The following is a 26,120-nucleotide window of genomic DNA, read 5'->3' as shown; positions in this document are numbered from 1 at the left end:
ATTTTACTTTCGAATTCATTGAACGCCTCTCGCATAGCTCTCTTCACACTACATTTCGCTTCGCGTAATTTTTGTTTGTCTGCAAGGCTTTGGCTATGTTTATGTTTGCTGTGAAGTTCCCTTTGCTTCCGCAGCAGTTTTCTAACTCGGTTGTTGAACCACGGTGGCTCTTTTCCATCTCTTACGATCTTGCTTGGCACATACTCATCTAACGCATATTGTACGATGGTTTTGAACTTTGTCCACTGATCCTCAACACTATCAGTACTTGAGACAAAACTTTTGTTTTGAGCCAACAGGTACTCTGAAATCTGCTTTTTGTCACTTTTTCTAAACAGAAAAATCTTCCTACCCTTTTTAATATTCCTATTTACGGCTGAAATCATCGATGCCGTAACCGCTTTATGATCACTGATTCCCTGTTCTGCGTTAACTTTTTCAAATAGTTCGGGTCTGTTTGTCACCAGAAGGTCTAATATGTTATCGCCACGAGTCGGTTCTCTGTTTAACTGCTCAAGGTAGTTTTCAGATAAAGCACTTAAAAAAATTTCACTGGATTCTTTGTCCCTGCCACCCGTTATGAACGTCTGAGTCTCCCAGTCTATATCCGGCAAATTAAAATCTCCACCCAGAACTATAACATGGTGGGGAAATCTACTCGAAATATTTTCCAAATTATCCTTCAGGTGCTCAGCCACAACAGCTGCTGAGCCAGGGGGCCTATAGAGACATCCAATTACCATGTCTGAGCCTGCTTTAACCGCGACCTTCACCCAAATCATTTCACATTTCGGATCTCCGTCAATTTCCTTCAATTTCCTACACATAACATTGTTCTGACCACGACTGACGGTTCCAACGTATGATGGTGATGATGATGATGATGACGATGATGATTTACGCGAGGGGCGCTCAACATTATGGTTATCAGCGCCCTAGCGAAAAGCCATGGCGATCTCATGGGCGAGGACTAAGGCTGCCCCCACACGCGGAGCAAAAAATGGAAATGATCATATGGCATTGTTGGCCGGGAGGCCCCATTCGGGGGAGTTCGGCTGCCGTATTGCAAGTCCTTTTTAGTTGGCGCCACTTCGGCGACTTATGAGTCAATGATGATGAAATGATGATGGACACACAACTTCCAGTCCCCTGTCGGGAATTGAACACGGGCCCCTTGCGCGGTAGACGGTAACGTTACCGCTACGCTACGGAGGCGGACACGCGGAGCAGTTTATAATGTATTCAAGCCTGTCACCCTTTTTCAACCATTTCTTGATGAGGCCTGACAGTTGACGGAATGTCACCACTCTTGTAACACTGGACTCAGTATTGGCGAGGATGTTGGGTGTATCTCCAGCGAGACTGGGGGCTCCCCTAATATCAATATTTAGGACACACGTTGCCACAATATGCTGAACAGAAAGTGCCACACCACAAACCTCCCGCCGGAGGAGGAAGCCCTGTGTTGAAGGGCTATGTTCTATGAATAGCCCAGTAAACAGAACCGCCTTCCAGCGTGAGGCTGACGTGAAATCAGCCACGCCGGTGTGGTCGGTTTCAGTGACTGGAGGAGGAGGAGGAGGAGGAGGAGGAGGTTAGTGTTTAACGTCCCGTCAACAACGAGGTCATCAGAGACGGAGCACAAGCTCCGGTTAGGGAAGGATAGGGAAGGAAATCGGCCGTGCCCTTTCAAAGGAACCATCCGGGCATTTGCCTGAAACGATTTCGGGAAATCACGGAAAACCTAAATCAGGATGGCTGGAGACGGGATTCAACCGTCGTCCTTCCGAATGTTCAGTGACTGAACTTCATTTTCTGTCACCTGCAACCATTCAGTCTCCCACTGACGCGTGACACATCTGTCAGAAAATGAGATGGTTTGGCTAGCATTTCGATTTGTGTTCAAGCATTTGAACTACTGGCCATTAAAATTGCTACACCACGATCATGACGTACTACAGACGCGAAATATAACCGATAGGAAGAAAATGCTGTGATGTGCAAATGATTAGCTTTTCAGAGCATTCACAGAAGGTGTGCGCCGGTGGCGACACCTACAACGTGCAGACATGAGGAAAGTTTCCAACCGATTTCTCATACACAGCAATTGACCGGCGTTGCCTGGTGAAACGCTGTGATACCTCGTGTAAGGAGGAGGAATGCTTACCATCACGATTCCGACTCTGATAAAGGTCGGATTGTAGCCTATCGCGATTGCGGTTTATCGTATCGCGACATTGTTGCTCGCGTTTGTCGAGATCCAATGACTGTTAGCAGAGTATGGAATCGATGGGTTGAGGAGGGTAATACGGAGCCGGCCGAAGTGGCCGTGCGGTTAAAGGCGCTGCAGTCTGGAACCGCAAGACCGCTACGGTCGCAGGTTCGAATCCTGCTTCGGGCATGGATATTTGTGATGTCCTTAGGTTAGTTAGGTTTAACTAGTTCTACGTTCTAGGGGACTAATGACCTCAGCAGTTGAGTCCCATAGTGCTCAGAGCCATTTGAACCGGTAATAAGAAACGCCGTGCTGGATCCCAACGGCCTCGTATCACTAGCAGTCGAGATGACAGGCATCTTATCCGCATGGCTGTAACGGATCGTGAAGCCACGTCTCGATCCCTAGTCAACAGATGGGGACGTTTGCAAGACAACAACCATCTGCAGGAACAGTTCGACGACGTTTGCAGCAGCACGGACTATCTGCTCGGAGACCATGGCTGCGGTTACCCTTGACGCTGCATTACAGACAGGAGCGTCTGCGACGGTGTACTCAACGATACTTCGGTGCACGAATGGCAAAACGTTATTTTTTCGGAAGAATCCAGGTTCTGTTTACAGCATCATGATGGTCTCATTCCGTGTTTGGCGACATCGTGGTGAATGCACATTGGAAGTGTGTATTCGTCATCGCCATACTGGCGTATCACCCGGCGTGATGATACGGGGTGTCACTGGTTACACGTCTCGGTCACCTCTTATTCGCATTGACGGCACTTTGAACAGTGGACGTTACATTTCAGATGCGCTACGAACCGTGGCTCTACCCTTCATTCGATCCCTGCGAAACCCTACATTTCAACAGGATAATGCACAACCGCATGTTGCAAGTCCTGTACGGGACTTTCTGGATACAGAAAACGTTCGACTGCTGCCCTGGCCAGCACATTCTCCAGATCTCGCACCAATTGATAACGTCTGGTCAATGGTGACCGAGCAACTGGCTCGTCACAACACGCCAGTCACCACTCTTGATGAACTGTGGTATCGTGTTGAAGCTGCATGGACAGCTGTATCTGTACACGCCATCCAAGCTCTGTTTGACTCAATGCCCATGCGTATCAAGGCCGTTATTACGGCCAGAGGTGGTTGTTCTGGGTACTGATTTCTAAGGATCTATGCACCTAAATTGCGTGAAAATGATGATGATGATGATGATGTTTGGTTTGTGGGGCGCTCAACTGCGAGGTTATCAGCGCCCGTACAAGTTCCCAATCTTTGCTCAGTCCAATTTCGCCACATTCCTGGATGATGATGAAATGATGAGGACAACACAAACACCCAGTCATCTCGAGGCAGGTGAAAATCCCTGACCCCGCCGGGAATCGAACCCGGGACCCTGTGCTCGGGAAGCGAGAACGCTACCGCGAGACCACGAGCGGCGGACCAATTGCGTGAAAATGTAATCACATGTCAGTTCTAGGATAATATATTTGTGCAATGAATTCCCGCTTATCATCTGCATTTCTTCTTGGTGTAGCAATTTTAAAGGCCAGTAGTGTAGATCTAGATACCGTCGCGCTGAGTCGCCCTGTAAGCAGAATGGACGGCACCGGCCGCCGGACGCGCCCCACCAGAGGCTGCTGCTGTGTGTCCGGAAGAGCAGAGCAGAGCAGAGCGTGGCGCGCCTGCAGACTGCCCCCCCCCCCTCTCTCTCTCTCTCTCTCTCTCTCCCTCTCCCTCTCCTCCACTACCAGTAGAGACCCTGGGCTAGCACGCCCCAGCCGAGCGCAGCCCGCCGTGCCCCGGCCTGCGCTGTGTAAACGCCGCAAATCCAATTCGACGCCGCTCCGCGCCGCACCGGCCGAAAATAGCGAATCGATAGTCGCCCACTGAGCGCCGCCCGCGAGTGCGTGGGCGGCGGCGGTCCCGGCACCGAGCAGCCTGCGGAAGTAGGCCGGTCGGCAGCGGTGACCGGCGACTGCTCCGCCACTCGTGAACGAAATGCTGCACGCCCGGATCCTGAGACAGCGTACTTTGAGTGTCCACTTGCAGGCCTGTGGCTCCTCCTTTCGTACGAGAGGTATTCCAATGGTAATGCAACACACCTCGTCTCTTCGGCAAATTTCGGTTGAAAAAATGCGAAATTTGTTGTGGGGCACCCTGTAATGTTCAAATAGGTAACGGCGTTGTACTTGCCCACAAACTGGCGTCTTTAACGGAGCTGTGTTCCAAGCAGAGAGCTGTCATCGTAGATCGTAGACATTCATAGGTGATCACAGAAGTCTATAGAGACATAAGAGTAAAAAACAAAAGCACGGTGAGTCGTTGGGCGATTCATCTTCGCAACGAAATCGCGCACACCTCTCCGATCTTCCACGTGCTGACCGGTAGAAATGCTGGAACGTGCGGACACTCTCATTCGAAGTGATCGAGGAATGATAATCAAACACTTCGCTGAACAACTGGACATCTCTGTTGGTAGTTCTGACACACACACACACACACACACACACACACACACACACACACACACGTCCACCTGTTGGGATACTAAAAGGTATAGGTCCAGTGGGTCCGTCACATTTTGACTTCCATCTGTTTGGCCCAATGAAAGATGGACTCAGCAGAAAGCAGTACGTGGATTATGGGGAGGTAACTGTTGTAGCAAGGCGCTGGCTCCTGCGTCGACCAGTAGAGAGGTACCGTGCGGGCATACAGGCCATGCGAGTCACGTGCCGTCACGCCGTGAACGCAGATTATGTTGAAAAATAAGGTTTCGTAGCCGAAAGAGTGAGTAGTAATATGATATATTGGAATTATTAATAAAAGCAACCTGCTATCAGGAAAAAGTATTGCATTGTTTATTGAACGCCGCACGCAGTTTTGAGTTCTGCGCGTATAATGCAAGAGGGCCAATAAGCCGCACCTCACTTCCGCTCAAGTGATACAGAAAAATAGAACGTATTCGACAAGTAAATCTCCTTCGTTGTACCAAACGGCAAGATGCACTACTTGATCAAAAGTGTCTGGACACTTACTACTGGACGTCGATATGGAGTATGTCGACCCTTCGCCTTTATGAAGACTTGAACTCTGCTGTGGACACATTCAGTGAGACGCCTCAATGTCTGTGGAGGAATGGCAGCCTGATCTTTCTCAAGAGCCGAAACCAGTGAAGGTAGTGATGGTGGAGGCTTTGGTCTGAAGCGAAGTCGATGTGCAAAAACTCGTCCCCCTTTAGGGTTCAGGTCGGGACTCTAGTGAGCAAGTTATAACTCGCCTATGCTCTACAAGGTATCAACGATTTTGTTATTAGATGTGCACCTGCTGTTCCACTGCTAGTCGAAACAAAACATCTATTGCGAAGATCAGTGCTTACCGACAGATTATAGATAGTTACTACCTGATCGCTATCGCACGAGTGTTTGTTACTACGTACAGAAACGATCGAAATGTAAAAATTGGTAATAAATTAAAGGTATAATGTAGTTAGTCGAAATGGTTTATGCCACTATTTTGTTTGAATAAGCTTAGAATGCAGAATAAGACGTTCGCCAGCTCCAAAGGAGAAAAGTTAAATTTGGTAAATGACTATAATGGCTTTGAAGACAAGCAAGTATCTCGTGGGAAACACAAAACAGCAGCTGGACAAAATGCGTACGCTCTAACTTGCATGTGACATGAACGCAAAAAGACGTTAGTTTGGAATGCCACGAAGTTTGCTACCATAATGACCATCAATAGTAATGAATGACTAGCAACACTTTATGCAAAATGGTGTGTTACGTAACTCATAAATATGCTGTCTGTTCGAAAATATGGTCAATTGTAACAAAAACGGTTAATAATTATTTCCTTATTGCTCTGTAAGTGATAGTTTTTAAACAGATCCAGTAAAAACTTTCATTCATCGCAACAACTATTTTTAGTACTAATATTAAGCTGACGTATGCAGATAATACCTTTACAAAATACAACATAAAAATCCTAAACTACTTCGACTATATGAATGCCAACACTCTTTTGTCACAGAATATGAACTTCAAATCGCTTTCAGTTCAAACTGATAGTCTGCAGTAGTATCGGAATACTACACACATCAAACAGGTTTTGCATCACCCTGATTACCAGAACACCTGAAGATAGGCATTGACTGTCGATAATGTATCACATTCACAGTCCCTTTCACTGTTCAGAGATGTCACTAAACCCGACCAAAGATGTAAACAAACATGCATGAGCAACGCCTATTAGAGGGAGTGGGTCCCACCACCGATCAGTTCCAGTCATTGCACCAGAAAGGAGGCACACAGCTCGTGTTGTCTGTACTTCAACCATGCCTAGACGGTCAATACCGCGGTCCGATCGCGTCCGCATTGTTACTTCGTGTCAGGAAGGGCTCTCAACAGTGGAAGTGTCCAGGCGTCTGGGAGTGAACGAAAGCGATGTTGTTCGGACATGTATGAGATACAGACAAGCCTCGCTCAGGTCGCCCAAGGGCCACTACTGCAGTGGATGACTACCTACGGAGGAACCCTGACACCAACACCACCATGTTGAATAATGCTTTTTGTGCAGCCACAGGACGTCGTCTTACGACTCAAACTGTGCGCAATGGGCTGCATGATGCGCGACTTCCATGTCGACGTCCATGGCGAGGTCCGTCTTCGCAACCACGACACCATGCAGCGCGGTACAGATGGGCCCAACAACATGCCGAATGGACCGTTCAGGATTGGCATCACGTTCTCTACACCGATGAATGTCGCATATGCCTTCAACCAGACAATCGTCGGAGACGTATTTCGAGGCAACCCGGTCAGGCTGAACACCTTAGACACACTGTCCATCGAGTGCAGCAAGTTGGTGGTTACCTGCTGTTTTGGGGTGGCATTATGTGGGGCCGACGCACGCCGCCGGTGGTCATGGAAGGCGCCGTAACGGCTGTACGAAACGTGAAAGATCCTCCGACCGATAGTGCAACCACATCGACAGCATACTGGTGAGGTGGTCTTCATGGACGACAATTCGCGCCCCCATCGTACACATCTTGTGAAAGACTTCTTTCAGGATAACGACAGCGATCGATTAGAGTGGCTAGCATGTTCTCCAAACATGAACCCTATCAAAAATGCCTGGGATAGATTGAAAAGGGCTGTTTATGGACGACGTATCCCACCAACCACTCTGAAGGATCTACGGCGAATCGCCGTTGAGGACTGGGACAATCTGGACCAACAGTACCTTGATGAACTTGTGGATAGTATGCCACGACAAATGCAGGCATGCATCAATGCCAGATGACGTGCTACTGGGTATTAGAGATAACGGTGTGTACAGCAATCTGGACCACTATCTCTGAAGGTCTCGCTGTATGGTGGTACACCACGCAATGTGTGGTTTTCATGAGCAATAAAAAGGGCGGAAATGATGTTTATGTCGACCTCTATTCCAATTTTCTGTACAGGTTCCGGAACTCTTGGAACCGAGGTGATGCAGAACTTTTTTCGATGTTTGTATATGGGCAATTATAGCTACAGCCGTGCTTTATCACAAGAATCACTCGATTGAAAATGAACTATAAATTTAGACTAGATTTGTCTTCTTTCGACAATTTCTTTCACTTGTGACTTTCTCGGATTTTGTGGTGAAAGGAAAAGACCCTGTCGATGGTTATTGACTCGTATCAATGAAGTTTCTCTGAACAAGTTTCTTCTTTAACTAAACATAGTACAATATTCAAAAAATTCACTAAGACGCTGACACTCCTATTACACAACTATAAATTACTGGCTGAATCTTAACTCTGCGATGCTATTCTTTTGGTGCGAAGTAGTGCTTATTATGAGATCCTTTAATGACAACAGGCTGTTCTTTATTAGCGAGGGGCTTGAATAAATTTGAGCCACACATTATTCTTCCTTACTTCGAAGATCTTCGTTCGACTATACAGGGTGAGTCACCTAACGTTGCCGCTGGATATATTTCGATTCCACAGACCGAACGTGAGGAGAGGAGCTATTGTAATTGGTTAATACAAACCATAAAAAAATGCACGGAAGTATGTTTTTTAACACAAACCTACGTTTTTTTTAAAATGGAACCCCGATAGTTTTGTTAGCACATCTGAACATATAAACAAATACGTAATCAGTGCCGTTTATTGCATTGTAAAATGTTAATTACACCCGGAGATATTGTAACCTAAGTTGACGCTTGAGTACCCGTCCTCCCCTGTTCGATCGTGTGTATCGGAGAACACCGAATTACGTAGGGATCCAAAGGGAACGGTGATAGACCTTAGGTACAGAAGAGACTGGAACAGCACATTACGTCCAAATGCTAACACCTTTTGATTGGTCTTTTTCACTGACGCACATGTACATTACCATGAGGGGTGAGGTACATGTTCGACGGGCGTTTCATAGAACGTGGAGGACGCATAAATTGGCCAGCCCGTTCTCCTGATCTTACACCTCTGGACTTCTTTCTGTGGGGTACGTTAAAGGAGAATGTGTACCGTGATGTGCCTACAACCCCAGAGCATATGAAACAACGTATTGTGGCAGCCTGCGACGACATTACACCAGATGTACTGCGGCGTGTACGACGTTCATTACGACAGAGATTGCAATTGTATTCAGCAAATGATGGCCACCACATTGAACATCTATTGGCCTGACATGTCGGGACACACTCTATTCCACTCTGTAACTGAAAACGGAAACCACGTGTGTACGTGTACCTCACCCCTCATGGTAATGTACATGTGCGTCAGTGAAAAAGACCAATAAAAAGGCGTTAGCATGTGGACGTAATGTGTTGTTCCATTCTCTTCTGTACCTAAGGTCCACCACCGTTCCCTTTGGATCCCTACGTAATTCGGTGCTCTCCGATACACACGATCGAACAGCGGAGGAGTGGTACTCAAGCATCAACTTGAGGTTACAATATCACCGGATGTAATTAACATTTTACAATGCAACAAACGGCACTGATTACGTATTTGTTTATATGTTCAGATGTGCTAACAAAACTGAGGGGGTACCATTTAAAAAAACGTAGGTTTGTGTTAAAAAACATACTTCCGTGCATTTTTTTATGGTTTGTATTAACCAATTACACTAACCCCTCTCCTCACGTTCGGTCTGTGTAATCGATTCGTCGGTATTTGTTGTGGTTTACGAAATATACCCAGCCGTAATGTTAGGTGACTCACCCTGTATACCGTGCCCACATACTTGCTCGCCCACTTATAATATACCTGGTCACATATTACAACAACATTTTCGACAAAAAACACGTGTCTGTACCACACCACAGATGCTTCGCAATTACTTTTTTGCCTTCACGTCTACTACTGTGCTGTTATTGTACACGATGTATATTCTCTGTGGTTTGTACAATAAAAATTTCCCTGGCATTGCCAGCGTGTTTACTACGATGAATTGGTATAATTATTGCTTAGCGTATGTTCATAACATACTTTACATTAATTCACATATTTACAAAAATGGTTGTGAAGAGGAGAAATCAAATAGCTGAAAAATGCGTTGTAGTGGTACACAGTTCATTTCAGAAATGGATGCTGCTTTATGACAGGGTACATTCTCAGGTTGATGCAAACTATCATCATCTCCTTTTTCTTCTAGTGTACACACTGCTGTAAAATATATTTATATCCTTCCGCATTTAGCGTTTTTCAAAGTATAAAAAGGGGTTCACACCTCAACCAGGAACTCCCCTCCCGTACCGTAACACCACCTCCTCCGAACTTAACTACTGACACTGCACATGACTGCTTGTAACATTCTTCCTGGAGAAGGCAACAACTATGGAAGTACGATACTCCAAAATATGTGCGTCTAATCTGGAACCGTAGACTCACGTTCGAATATCATTGGCAAGAAACAAAGTTAAAAGTATCTGCCCAGAACAGCATCATATGTAAACTTACTGCCGTCCTCTGGGTATCACAGCCAAACGTGCTCCGTAGATCTGGCCTGGCAATATGCTTCTCTGGAGCGGAATAGCAGCACCTGTTTGCCGAAACTCCGTAAGAGGCAAACAGATGGGTACGACACTGAATGAGACGGGGTGCATTGCGACCGGCTAGCTACCAGCAACGTCTGCTACAAAAGTTTATCAAAAGTTTGATAAAAGTTTGATATTTATGTAAAGATACACTACTGGAAATGGAAAAAAGAACACATTGACACCGGTGTGTCAGACCCACCATACTTGCTCCGGACACTGCGAGAGGGCTGTACAAGCAATGATCACACGCACGGCACAGCGGATACACCAGGAACCGCGGTGTTGGCCGTCGAATGGCGCTAGCTGCGCAGCATTTGTGCACCGCCGCCGTCAGTGTCAGCCACTTTGCCGTCGCATACGGAGCTCCATCGCAGTCTTTAACACTGGTAGCATGCCGCGACAGCGTGGACGTGAACCGTATGTGCAGTTGACGGACTTTGAGCGAGGGCGTATAGTGGGCATGCGGGAGGCCGGGTGGACGTACCGCCGAATTGCTCGACACGTGGGGCGTGAGGTCTCCACAGTACATCGATGTTGTCGCCAGTGGTCGGCGGAAGGTGCACGTGCCCGTCGACCTGGGACCGGACCGCAGCGACGCACGGATGCACGCCAAGACCGTAGGATCCTACGCAGTGCCGTAGGGGACCGCACCGCCACTTCCCAGCAAATTAGGGACACTGTTGCTCCTGGGGTATCGGCGAGGACCATTCGCAACCGTCTCCATGAAGCTGGGCTACGGTCCCGCACACCGTTAGGCCGTCTTCCGCTCACGCCCCAACATCGTGCAGCCCGCCTCCAGTGGTGTTGCGACAGGCGTGAATGGAGGGACGAATGGAGACGTGTCGTCTTCAGCGATGAGAGTCGCTTCTGCCTTGGTGCCAATGATGGTCGTATGCGTGTTTGGCGCCGTGCAGGTGAGCGCCACAATCAGGACTGCATACGACCGAGGCACACAGGGCCAACACCCGGCATCATGGTGTGGGGAGCGATCTCCTACACTGGCCGTACACCACTGGTGATCGTCGAGGGGACACTGAATAGTGCACGGTACATCCAAACCGTCATCGAACCCATCGTTCTACCATTGCTAGACCGGCAAGGGAACTTGCTGTTCCAACAGGACAATGCACGTCCGCATGTATCCCGTGCCACCCAACGTGCTCTAGAAGGTGTGAGTCAACTACCCTGGCCAGCAAGATCTCCGGATCTGTCCCCCATTGAGCATGTTTGGGACTGGATGAAGCGTCGTCTCACGCGGTCTGCACGTCCAGCATGAACGCTGGTCCAACTCAGGCACCAGGTGGAAATGGCATGGCAAGCCGTTCCACAGGACTATATCCAGCATCTCTACGATCGTCTCCATGGGAGAATAGCAGCCTGCATTGCTGCGAAAGGTGGATATACACTGTACTAGTGCCGACATTGTGCATGCTCTGTTGCGTGTGTCTATGTGCCTGTGGTTCTGTCAGTGTGATCATGTGATGTATCTGACCCCAGGAATGTGTCAATAAAGTTTCCCCTTCCTGGGACAATGAATTCACGGTGTTCTTATTTCAATTTCCAGGAGTGTAGTTGCAAGTCACATTCTCAAATTGGTCTTTTTCACTGACGCACATGTACATTACCATGAGGGGTGAGGTACACGTACACACGTGGTTTCCGTTTTCAGTTACAGGATGAATTAAATGCGGGCATTCATGCGTCGTGGGCTACACTTGTCTCTAACCTTCACCGCCAGCCCTTTCGTACGTACGTCAATACAGGGCGATTCAGGTGCCCATACCTATGGGTTATACAACCAGCAACTCGTCTAAAAGATGTTGACAGTCTCTCGTTCGCTATGCACTAACTAATAGTCCTATACAAATAGTGAACACCACATTTTGTAGATAATTTAATGTAGTTCAACTTGGGATACGTCTTCACTTGGTGGGGAGGCTTGCGTGCCTCAACGATACAGACAGCCGTACCGTAGGTGCAACCACAACGCAGGGGTATCTGTTGAGAGGCCAGACAAACGTGTGGTTCCTTTTCAGTAGTTGCAGGGGCAACAGTCTGGATGATTGACTGATCTGGCCTTGTAACATTAACCAAAACGGCCTTGCTGTTGTGGTACCGCGAACGGCTGAAAGCAAGGGGAAACTACAGCCCTAATTTTTCCCGAGGGCATGCAGCTTTACTGTATGGTTAAATGATGATGGCGTCCTCTTGGGTAAAATATTCCGGAGGTAAAATAGTCCCCCATTCGGATCTCCGGGCGGGCACTACTCAAGAGGATATCAGAAAGAAAACTGGCGTTCTACGGATCGGAGCGTGGAATGTCAGATCCCTTAATCGGCTAGGTAGATTAGAAAATTTAAAAAGGGAAATGGATAGGTAAAAGTTAGATGTAGTGGGAATTAGTGAAGTTCGGTGGCAGGAGGAACAAGACTTATGGTCAGGTGACTACAGGGTTATAAATACAAAATCAAATAGGGGTAATGCAGTAGTCGGTTAATATATGAATAAAAAAAATAGGAGTGCGGGTAAGCTACTACAAACAGCATAGTGAACGTATTATAGTGGCCAAGATAGACACGAAGCCCATAACTACTACAGCAGTACAAGTTTATATGCCAACTAGGTGTGCAGATGAAGAAATTGAAGAAATGTATGATGAGATAAAAGAAGTTATTCAGGTAGTGAAGGGAGACGAAAATTTAATAGTCATGGGTGACTGGAATTCGATAGTAGGAAAAGGGAGAGAAGGAAACATAGTAGGTGAATATGGATTGGGGCTAAGAAATGAAAGAGGAAGCCGTCTGTTAGAATTTTGCACAGAGCATAACTTAATCATAGGTAACACTTGGTTCAAGAATCATAAAGGAAGGTTGTATACATGGAAGAAGCCTGGAGATACTGAAAGGTATCAGATAGATTATATAATGGTAAGACAGAGATTTAGGAACCAGATTTTAAATTGTAGGACATTTCCAGGGGCAGATGTGGATTCTGACCACAATCTATTGGTTATGAACTGTAGATTAAAACTGAAGAAATTGCGAAAAGGTGGGAATTTGAGGAAATGGGACCTGGATAAACTGACTAAACCAGAGGTTGTACAGAGTTTCAGGGAGAGAATAAGGGAACAATTGACAGGAATGGGGGAAAGAAATACAGTAGAAGAAGAATGGGTAGCTTTGATGGATGAAGTAGTGAAGGCAGTAGAGGATCAAGTAGGTAAAAAGACGAGGGCTAGTAGAAATCCTTGGGTAACAGAAGAAATATTGAATTTAATTGATGAAAGGAGAAAATATAAAAATGAAGTAAATAAAGCAGGCAAAAAGGAATACAAACGTCTCAAAAATGAGATCGACAGGAAGTGCAGAATGGCTAAGCAGGGATGGCTAGAGGACAAATGTAAGGATGTAGAGGCTTATCTCACTACGGGTAAGATAGATACTTCCGACAGGAAAAGTAAAGAGACCTTTGGAGAAAAGAGAGCCACTTGTATGAATATCAAGAGCTCAGATGGAAAACCCAGTTCTAAGCAAAGAGGGGAAAGCAGAAAGGTGGAAGGAGTATATAGAGGGTCTATACAAGGACGATGTACTTGAGGACAATATTATGGAAATGGAAGAGGATGTAGATGAAGATGAAATGGGAGATACGATACTTCGTGAAGAGTTTGACAGAGCACTGAAAGACCTGAGTCGAAACAAGGCCCCGGGAGTAGACAACATTCCATTACAACTACTGACGGCCTTGGGAGACCCAGTCCTGACAAAACTCTACCATCTGGTGAGCAAGATGTACGAGACAGGCGAAATACCCTCAGACTTCAAGAAGAGTATAATAATTCCAATCCCAAAGAAAGCTGGTGTTGACAGATGTGAAAATTACCGAACTATCAGTTTAATAAGTCACAGCTGCAAAATACTAACGCGAATTCTTTACAGACGAATGGAAAAACTGGTAGAAGCCGACGTCGGCGAAGATCAGTTTGGATTCCGCAGAAATGTTGGACCACGTGAGGCAATACTGACCCTACGACTTATCTTAGAAAATAGATTAAGGAAGGGCAAACCTACATTTCTAGCATTTGTGGACAGAGAAAGCTTCTGACAATGTTGACTGGAATACTCTCTTTCTAAAGGTGGCAGGGGTTAAATACAGGGAACGTTAGGCTATTTACAATTTGTACAGAAACCAGATGGCAGTTATAAGGTATAAGAGGTATAAGAGTCGAGGGGCATGAAAGGGAAGCAGTGGTTGAGAAGGGAGTGAGACAGGGTTGTAGCCTCTCCTCGATGTTATTCAATCTGTATACTGAGCAAGCAGTACATCTACATCTACATCCATACTCCGCAAGCCACCTGACGGTGTGTGGCGGAGGGTACCTTCAGTACCTCTATCGGTTCTCCCTTCTATTCCAGTCTCGTATTGTTCGTGGAAAGAAGGATTGTCGGTATGCCTCTGTGTGGGCTCTAATCTCTCTGATTTTATCCTCATGGTCTCTTCGCGAGATATACGTAGGAGGGAGCAATATACTGCTTGACTCTTCGGTGAAGGTATGTTCTCGAAACTTTGACAAAAGCCCGTACCGAGCTACTGAGCGTCTCTCCTGCAGAGTCTTCCACTGGAGTTTATCTATCATCTCCGTAACGCTTTCGCGATTACTAAATGATCCTGTAACGAAGCGCGCTGCTCTCCGTTGGATCTTCTCTATGTCTTGTATCAACCCTATCTGGTACGGATCCCACACTGCTGAGCAGTATTCAAGCAGTGGGCGAACAAGCGTACTGTAACCTACTTCCTTTGTTTTCGGATTGCATTTCCTTAGGATTCTTCCAATGAATCTCAGTCTGGCATCTGCTTTACCGACAATCAACATTATATGATCATTCCATTTTAAATCACTCCTAATGCGTACTCCCAGATAATTTATGGTATTAACTGCTTCCAGTTCCTGACCTGCTATTTTGTAGCTAAATGATAAAGGATCTATCTTTCTGTGTATTCGCAGCGCATTACACTTGTCTACATTGAGATTCAGTTGCCATTCCCTGCACCATGCGTCAATTCGCTGCAGATCCTCCTGCATTTCAGTACAATTTTCCATTGTTACAACCTCTCGATACACCACAGCATCATCTGCAAAAAGCCTCAGTGAACTTCCGATGTCATCCACCAGGTCATTTATGTATATTGCGAACAGCAACGGTCCTATGACACTCCCCTGCGGCACACCTGAAATTACTCTTACTTAGGAAGACTTCTCTCCATTGAGAATAACATGCTGCGTCCTGTTATCTAGGAACTCCTCAATCCAATCACACAATTGGTCTGATAGTCCATATGCTCTTACTTTGTTCAATAAACGACTGTGGGGAACTGTATCGAACGCCTTGCGGAAGTCAAGAAACACGGCATCTACCTGTGAACCCGTGTCTATGGCCCTCTGAGTCTCGTGGACGAATAGCGCGAGCTGGGTTTCACATGACCGTCTTTTTCTAAACCCATGCTGATTCCTACAGAGTAGATTCCTAGTCTCCACAAAAGTCATTATACTCGAACACAATACGTGTTCCAAAATTCTACAACTGATCGACGTTAGAGATATAGGTCTATAGTTCTGCACATCTGTTCGACGTCCCTTCTTGAAAAGGGGGATGACCTGTGCCCTTTTCCAATCCTTTGGAACGCTACGCTCTTCTAGAGACCTACGGTACACCGCTGCAAGAAGGGGGGCAAGTTCCTTCGCGTACTCTGTGTAAAATTGAACTGGTGTCCCATCAGGTCCAGAGGCCTTTCCTCTTTTGAGCGATTTTAATTGTTTCTCTATCCCTCTGTCGTCTATTTCGATATCTACCATTTTGTCATCTGTGCGACAATCTAGACAAGGAACTACGGTGCAATCTTCCTCTGTGAAACAACTTTGGAAAAAGACATTTAGTATCTCGGCCTTTAGTCTGTCATCCTCTGTTTCAGTACCATTTTGGTCACAGAGTGTCTGGACATTTTGTTTTGATCCACCTACCGCTTTGACATAAGACCAAAATTTCTTAGGATTTTCTGCCAAGTCAGTACATAGAATTTTACTTTCGAATTCATTGAACGCCTCTCGCATAGCTCTCTTCACACTACATTTCGCTTCGCGTAATTTTTGTTTGTCTGCAAGGCTTTGGCTATGTTTATGTTTGCTGTGAAGTTCCCTTTGCTTCCGCAGCAGTTTTCTAACTCGGTTGTTGAACCACGGTGGCATAACTTAATCATAGGTAACACTTGGTTCAAGAATCATAAAGAAAGGTTGTATACATGGAAGAATATATATCGTATATTAATTGCTGTTGTAATGAAATTTACTGCACCAAGAATAGATGATACACCTGCTAAGTGAAGTGAGAAAATAGCTAGGTCTACAGATGCTCCTCCATGTGCGATAGCTCCTGCAAGAGGTGGGTAAACTGTTCACCCTGTACCAGCACCGTTATCTACTATAGAAGATGTAAGAAGAAGGGTTAATGAAGGTGGTAGTAATCAAAAACTTATATTATTTATTCGTGGGAATGCTATATCTGGTGCACCAATTATTAATGGTACAAGTCAATTACCAAATCCACCAATTATGATAGGCATTACTATAAAGAAAATTATTACAAATGCATGTGCTGTAATAATAACATTATAGATTTGGTCATCTCCAATTAGAGATCCTGGTTGACCTAGTTCAGCACAAATAAATATTCTTATTGATGTTCCTACTATTCCTGCTCATGCTCCAAATAAGAAGTATAAAGTACCAATATCCTTATGGTTTGTTGAGAATAATCATTTTTGCGGTAAGATGGCTGAATTTGAGGTGGTAGACTGTAAATCTACTTATGAGATGTTTCTCTCTTACCATGTGGTTAGGCCTTATATTCAATTATGATTCTAGACTGCAATTCTAGAGGTGTGAAATTTTACTAAGGCCTAAAAGAATATTCTTTTAATTATAACTTTGAAGGTTATTAGTTTAGTTAACTTAAGTCCTTAGTATAATGAGTTTAAGGTTGATGTTGAAATCAATCCTATTGTTGAAATTATTACTGTTATAGGTAGAATAATTCTTGATTTTTGAGACTTTATTTTTATAGATCATGAATTTTCTGTGTATGATATAATTAGGGCTGAGAATCTAATACGTATATAATAATAAAGTGTAATTGTGGTTAATACAACCATAATGGTTATAATAGTTGTTATGTTGTTTTCTATTAATGATTGTATTACAATTCATTTTGGTAGAAAACCAAGGAATGGCGGCAATCCACCTAGTGATAGAAGGGATAAAAATATTATGAATTTAATTTCAGTTTTTATATTTCTGGCTGAATAAATTTGGTTCATAAAAAATAAATTTTTTTGCTTAAATAATAAGACCATAATTAATCTTAATAGAGAGTAAATAATAAAGTATAGTTCTCAGATGTTTTCTCTAACAGTTAGAGATCTAATTATTCACCCTAAATGTCTAATTGAGGAATATGCTAGAAGTTGTCGTAGAGATGTTTGATTTAAACCACCTATTGCCCCAATAATAATTCTTAGAATGATAATTGTTCAAATGAAAGTTCTTAGTTGAATACAATAAGATAACACCATTATTGGGGCAATTTTTTGTCATGTTATTAATGTTAAACAGTTATTTAATCTTGAAGCTCCTATTACTTTTGGAAATCAGAAATGGAAAGGTGCAGCCCCAATCTTTAATAATAATCTAGATCTGATTATTATTGATGGAATAAATTCTGTTTCTCATCCTATTGGATATTTTATTTGAATCAGCAAAATTGAAAATAATAGTATTGTCGATGCTATTGCTTGGACAATAAAATATTTAATTGATGATTCATTTATTATTATATTTTTATTTCTTGTTAGGAGCGGAATAAATGAAAGTAAGTTGATCTCAAGTCCTATTCAAACCCCAAATCAGGAGTTTGATGAAATGGACAGGATCGTTCCTATCATTAATGTTGATAGGAAGAGAAGTTTTGTAGAGTTGTTGGTCATTAAAAAGGAGAGGATTGATACCTCTATAAATGGGGTATGAACCCATTAGCTTGTTTAGCTTACCTTTTTACATTAAGGTGTATGATGCACGTTAGTTTTTGATACTAAAGGAGGTAGTTTAATTCTGTCTTATGTAATTTTTAATGAAGGTAATTTTTATTTACTTTATTTACCCTATCAAGGTAACCCTTTAATCAGGGACTTAATTTTTATTTTTTATTTAATATACAAATTAAAAAATTTTTTTGAAAATTTGTTTATGTATTTTTGGTTATTTCTAATTAATTTATCTCGTTTCGTATATTTTGAGCATATATATTATATATTATATACAATAAATAATTCATATTAATATATTACATTTAATTAAAATTAAATACTTATAATGTTATTTTATTATTATTAAGTGATTATTTTAATACATTTATTTACCTAGGATTATAGCTACTTATGTTTTTAGCTTAAAAGAAATTATTATATTATAAATTATATAATAATATGTAAATTAATATTAAATATTATTATAATCGGATATAATAAATATAAATTATATTATTAAATATAAATATTATATTAATATAGATAATTATATTAATTATAATAATATAATTGAATATATTTTCTATAATTAAATTATTTAGTTAATTAATATTTAAGTTAACTTAATATAAAGTTAATTTTATATTAATAACATATTACATTAATTTACATAATTGTATAAAATATATTTATTATATTATTTTAACTTTCTTTATTATTAGTGAAAAGAAAGATTAAATAAGAAAGAATATAATACATTTATTGGTATACATGTTCCATATTAATCTTTATTTATATATAATAGAGAAGTTGTTGTGGTCATTCGAGGGTGCGTTTCTTTTTTTTGTCACTATTTGTGTTTTTTTCTTTTTTTTCTTTAAATATTTGAATCTCTTATTTTTTCTTGTTTTAAAAAATTTTTAAATTTCTTATTTTGTTTCCAAAAGTTTTCTTCTTGCTTATTTATTCACTTTTTCTTTGTATTATATGTAAGTTTTGTTAAACTAAATGTTCTATTTTGCAGTAATTTGATTTAATTATCAAGTGATTTTGGATGTAGCAATTGATTTAGTATCGGCATAATTCATGCCAGCAGCCGCGGTTATACGATTGATACAAGTGAATATTATTGGTTAAAACAGTTGTTTATATTTTTAGGGTTAAAATATAAATTTGTAAGGTGAAATGTTAAAATTTATTTATAGCTCTTTTTATGAATCTGTGAAATTTAAATAATAAACTTGGATTAGATACCCTATTATTTTAAATGTTAATTATATTTACCAGGGTACTATTAGTTAAGGTCTTTAAACCCAAAGAATTTGGCGGTATCTCATTCCATTCAGAGGAACCTACCCCGTGATTGATAATACACGATTTACTCTACTTGATTTATTTGTTTGTATATCTCCGTTATCAGAGAATCTTTTTAGAGTTATAATTCTCAAGATTTATAATTATAAAATATTTCAGGTCAAGGTGCAGCTTATAGTTAAGAGGAGGTGGGTTACAATAGATTTTTGTTTATAACGGATTTGATGGTGAAATACTATTAATGAAGGTGGATTTGATAGTAATTTAATTTATTTAATTAAACTGATATTGGCTCTGAGGTGTGTACACATCGCCCGTCGCTCTCATTATTGATTATTCTATTTTTTTTTTTTAATTTAGCTTCAATTTAGATGAGATAAGTCGTAACATAGTAGATGTACTGGAAAGTGTATCTAGTAAGAGTTTCAAGATATAACTTATTAGTAAAGTGTTTCATTTACACTGAAAATTTTTCTGTGCCAATCAGAATATCTTGATTATTTATTTTATTATATTTATTTTTTGTTTATTTAATTATTTAATAAAAATAATTTTGTTGAATTTTGTCTTAGTATATTTTGTAGAATTGATTTTTTAGATTATAGTTTATTGGTAATGTAATTGTTTTATGAAATATTATTTTAAATTTTTAAAAGTAGATTTTATTTATTGTACCTTTTGTATCAGGGTTTATCAAAATTTTAGTATTTATTTTACTTGTCTCGATTTGGGTTGATTTATAAATAATTTATAGTTAATGTATCATAATTATTATTAAATTATTTATAGAAATGAGATGTTAATCGTTTCCCAAGATATCTAGTTTCTTAAGAAAAAATTTAATTTTTTAAAGTTAATTGTTTCTATTTAATTTTTTAAGTATAAATATTAACTTATTTATTCTTTAAGGGATAAGCTTTGAAGTTAATAACCTATAATTTGTTTTATTGAAATATAATAGTAAGCTTTAAACCAGCTATCTTTAAGATTACGTTTTAGTTCATTATTTTTTATTTTGATTTTATAATTATTTTAGGTTTTTTATTAAGATTATTTATTTAATTTTAAAATTTTTGTAATAATGATAGAATTAGTATATTTATTTGTATATAATTTTTACCTTGTGAATTTATTATAAGGAACTAGGCAAAATTGATTTCCACCTGTTTATCAAAAACATGTCCTCTTGAAAATACTTTGAGGTCTGGCCTGCTCACTGAGCAGATTTTTAAAGAGCCGCGGTATTTTGACCGTGCAAAGGTAGCATAATCATTAGTCTCTTAATTAGTGGCTGGAATGAATGGCTTGACGAGAAATCAACTGTCTCTTAATAAATTTTTGAATTTAACTTTTGAGTCAAAAGGCTTAAATTTTTCTTTAGGACGAGAAGACCCTATAGAGCTTAACATTTTATTTTTATATAGTTTTTTGTTTGTCTTTCTATATTTAATGATGATGTTTTGTTGGGGTGACATGAAGAATAAATAAACTCTTCATTATTATATCATTTATTTATGTTTGTTGTTTTGATCCATAATTTATGATCATAAGATTAAGTTACCTTAGGGATAACAGCGTAATTGTTTTTGAGAGCTCATATCGACAAAGCAGATTGCGACCTCGATGTTGGATTAAGAAAAATTTTGGGTGCAGTAGCCCAGTGATTAGGTCTGTTCGACCTTTAAATTCTTACATGATCTGAGTTCAGACCGGCGTGAGCCAGGTCGGTTTCTATCCTAAGATTATTGATTCATATTAGTACGAAAGGACCATATGGTTGAAATATTTTTTGTTTTATTGATTAATATTAATTAAATTACTATTTTGACAGCTTAATGTGTTGAATTTAGAATTCATTTATGTAGATTTTTTTCTACAAATAGTATTGATACTTTATGATTTATTTATGTTTATTTTGAATTTTCTTTTATTAGTTATTTGTGTTTTAATTAGTGTTGCTTTTTTAACTTTATTAGAGCGTAAGGTTTTAGGTTACATCCAAATTCGAAAAGGTCCAAATAAAGTAGGTTTTGTAGGAATTCCTCAACCCTTTAGTGATGCTATTAAGTTAATTTGTAAGGAGCAGCCAATTCCTATTATATCTAATTATTTACTTTATTATTTTTCCCCTGTTTTTAATTTAATGATTTCCTTGGCTGTTTGAGTAATTTTCCCCTACTTGACTTATATGTGTTCTTTTTCTTATGGATTTTTGTTTTTTTTTGTGTTACACTAGATTAGGTGTTTATACTGTTATAATTGCTGGTTGATCTTCTAATTCAAATTATTCTTTATTAGGTTCTCTTTGCTCTGTTGCTCAGACAATTTCGTATGAAGTTAGTTTAGCTTTAATTTTATTGTCTTTAATTATTTTAATTGGTAGTTTTAACATGTTTGATTTTATAAATTATCAGCTTTATTGTTGATTTATTATTATTTCTTTTCCTTTAGCTTTAGCTTGTTTTGCTTCTTGTTTAGCTGAAACTAACCGTACTCCTTTTGACTTTGCCGAAGGTGAATCTGAGTTAGTTTCAGGGTTTAATATTGAATATGGTGCAGGTGGATTTACTTTAATTTTTTTAGCTGAGTATACAAGAATTGTTTTTATAAGAATATTATTAGCTTTAATTTTTTTAGGTGGTGATTTTTATTCTTTTATATTTTTTATTAAGCTTGCTGTAATGTCCTTTGGGTTTATTTGAGTTCGGGGGACTTTGCCACGTTTTCGTTATGATAAGTTAATATACTTAGTTTGAAAAAGTTTTTTGCCTTTATCTTTAAATTTTTTTATTTTCTTTGTCGGTTTAAAGATTTTATTTATTTCATTTATTTAGTGAAATTTTTTAAGAAAAGTTAATAGAAGAGTTAAACTTCTAGTTTTATGTTTTCAAAACATATGCTTTTCCTAAGCTAATTAACTTATTATTCCTTAATTAGTTTATCTCATGCGTTTGCAATGTGTACATTAATTAAGAAGTATGTAAAGTAAATAATTGTTAAGATTTGTCCTGTTATAATGTAAGGCTCTTCAACAGGTCGTTTACCAATTCATGTTAATAAGCATACAACAACTACTATAATTCAGAATAAAATTTGATTAATAGGATAGAATTGAATACCTCGAAATGGTGTTTTATTATAAAATGGTAAAATTATTAAGATTCTAATTGATAAAAATAGTGCAATAACACCTCCTACCTTATTAGGGATTGATCGTAGAATTGCATATGCAAATAAGAAATATCATTCCGGTTGAATATGGACGGGAGTTACTAGTGGGTTAGCAGGTACAAAATTATCTGGATCCCCTAGAAGGTAAGGATTAATCAAGCATAATATAATTAATAATGATGTTATTAATACAAATGTAATAGAGTCCTTGAAAGTAAAGTATGGGTGAAATGGGATTTTTTCAATATCTCCATTTAGGCCTAAAGGGTTATTAGACCCTGTTTGGTGGAGGAAAAATAAATGAATTGCTGCCATTGCAGCAATAATAAATGGTAGTACAAAATGAAATGTAAAGAATCGGTTTAATGTTGCATTATCAACAGCAAACCCTCCCCATACCCATTGAACTAAATCTGTTCCTAAATATGGAATTGCTGATAATAAATTAGTAATTACTGTCGCACCTCAGAATGATATTTGACCCCCAAGGTAGAACATATCCTATAAATGCGGTTGCTATAACTAAGAATAGAATTACTGTACCAATTATTCAGGTGTGCATGTACATGTAGGATCCATAGTAAATTCCCCGTCCTACATGCAAATAAATACAAATAAAAAATATAGAGGCTCCATTTGCATGTAAGGTTCGAATAATTCAACCATTATTTACGTCTCGGCAGATGTGAACTACACTGCTAAACGCTATTTCAAAATTTGATGTGTAATGTATGGCTAAAAATAGTCCGGTTACAATTTGAATTACTAAACATAGTCCTAGCAGTGATCCAAAATTTCATCAAAATGAAATATTTGTTGGTGCAGGTAAATCAACTAAAGAGTTATTAATGATTTTAATTAAAGGATGTCTTAATCGTAAGGGTTTATTCATTAGTAAATTATCTTATTTTACGAATAGGCCCCTGGTTAATATTGGTGATTTTAACGACTGCTAATAGTGCCAAAAATAAATAAATTATTATTATTATTGAAATAATAAATGTTGGTCTATTATATAGTTTTTCTAAAGATATTGTTATTTCTTGATAATTGATTGAGTTATCAATATTTATAGTTTCAGTATTTTTGAAAAAGTCTATAAATATTGTTATATCTAGAATAATTAATATTGATATAATAAATACTCATATAGTTAAGGTAATAATTATCGTAATTGATTTAGGTTGAAATATTTCATTTGATGCAATTCTCGTAATATAAATAAATAAAACTAATATACCACCAAGAAACGTTAAAAATCAAATATATGATAATCAATATCTTTCCATTATTGTTCCTGTTATTAGTCCTACTAAAAAGGTTTGTAGGATAATGAAAAGCATTATTGATATTGGGTGTCTTAATTTAATAAAATTAATATTTATTACGTTTGATAGTGATATAATTATTATTTTAATCATTTCAGGAGTTAGTTTATTAAAATATCGGTTTTGGGGACCGATGATGGAAAGCTTTTCCACCTCTGAAGTTTTAAAAGCGGGGGCTGAACTTATTTCCGGTTTACAAGACCGGCGTTTTTTTTAAACTATTAAAACTAATGTTTATATTCTCTGTCTTTACTTCTTTATTGATTTATTTTGCTGGTGTTTATGTTTTTTCCCTAAACGTAAGCATTTATTAATGGTTCTTTTGAGATTAGAATATATTGTTCTTTCTTTATTTATATTAATTATTGTTTTTCTTATTGAGTTTGATTATGATTATTTTTTTCCTGTTATTTTTTTGGTTTTTTCTGTTTGTGAAGGTGCTTTAGGTCTTTCTATCTTAGTTTCAATAATTCGTTCTCATGGGAATGATTTTTTTAATTCTTTTGGTTTGTCTTTATGTTAAAGTATTTATTTATAACTATTTTTTTGATCCCTCTTTGTTTGGTTAATAATTGTTGATGATTGGTTCATTCTTTAATATTTATATCTAGTTTTGTCTTTATGGTTTGTGTTTATTCATATGCGTATTTGAATATAATTAGATATTATTTTGGTGTTGATTATTTTTCTTTTAGTTTGATTTTGCTTAGTTTTTGGATTTGTTCCTTAATAATTACTGCTAGAGGTTCGGTTTATTTAAGTTCTTATCATTCTAATTTTTTTGTCTTTATGGTCTTAATTTTAATGATTATGCTTTATTGTTCTTTTGCTAGATTGAGTCTTCTTTCTTTTTATATTTTTTTTGAGGCTAGATTAGTTCCTACTTTACTTTTGATTTTAGGTTGAGGTTATCAACCTGAACATTTACAGGCTGGTGTTTATTTAATTTTTTATACTCTGTTTGCTAGATTGCCTTTATTATTAGTTTTATTTAGGGTTTATGATTTTTCTAATACTTTATATTTTCCTTCATTGATTGATTATGGTTCTTATTATTTTATATTTTATGTTTTTATAATTCTTGCCTTTTTAGTTAAGATGCCTATATTTTTGGTTCATTTATGGCTTCCTAAGGCTCATGTTGAGGCCCCTATTTCAGGTAGAATGATTCTTGCTGGTGTTTTATTGAAGTTAGGTGGTTATGGTATTTTTCGTGTTATGAAGGTTATTTCTTATTTGGGTTTAAAATTTAATTATTTTTGATTGTCTTTAGGTTTATCTGGTGGTGTTATTGTTAGATTTATTTGTTTTCGTCAGGTTGATTTAAAGTCTTTAATTGCATATTCTTCTGTTGCTCATATAAGAATAGTAATTGGGGGTTTGATGACTATAAATTGATGGGGTTGTATAGGTTCTCTTTCTTTAATGGTTGGTCATGGTTTATGTTCTTCTGGTTTATTTTGTTTATCTAATATTATTTATGAGCGTTTAGGTAGACGAAGATTATTAATTAACAAGGGTATAATTAATTTAATACCAAGAATAGCTCTTTGATGATTCCTTTTGAGTTCTTCTAATATGGCTGCTCCTCCTCCTTTAAATTTGGTAGGTGAACTTAGATTATTAAATAGAATTATGTCTTGGTCTTCTTTTAGATTTTTTGCTTTAATTTTTTTGTCTTTTTTTAGAGCTGTTTATACTTTATATATGTATTCTTATTCTCAACATGGTAATTATTATTCTGGTGTTTATACTTGTTCTCTTGGTTACTTTCGTGAGTATCATCTTTTACTTTTACATTGATTACCTTTAAACATTCTTTGTTTAAAGGGGGAGTATTTTTTTGTTTAGGTTGCTTAAGTATTTTAATTAAAAATGTTGTTTTGTGGAATCAATGATATGAATTTTTTTCATCTTAGGCCGTGAATTTGTTTTCTATTTGTTCTTTGAGTTTTTTTTCTTTATTTTTTTCTA

Source organism: Schistocerca cancellata, chromosome 12 (genome assembly GCF_023864275.1).
Source record: "Schistocerca cancellata isolate TAMUIC-IGC-003103 chromosome 12, iqSchCanc2.1, whole genome shotgun sequence".
In the NCBI taxonomy this organism is placed as follows: domain Eukaryota; kingdom Metazoa; phylum Arthropoda; class Insecta; order Orthoptera; family Acrididae; genus Schistocerca; species Schistocerca cancellata.
This window is presented reverse-complemented; position numbering follows the sequence as displayed.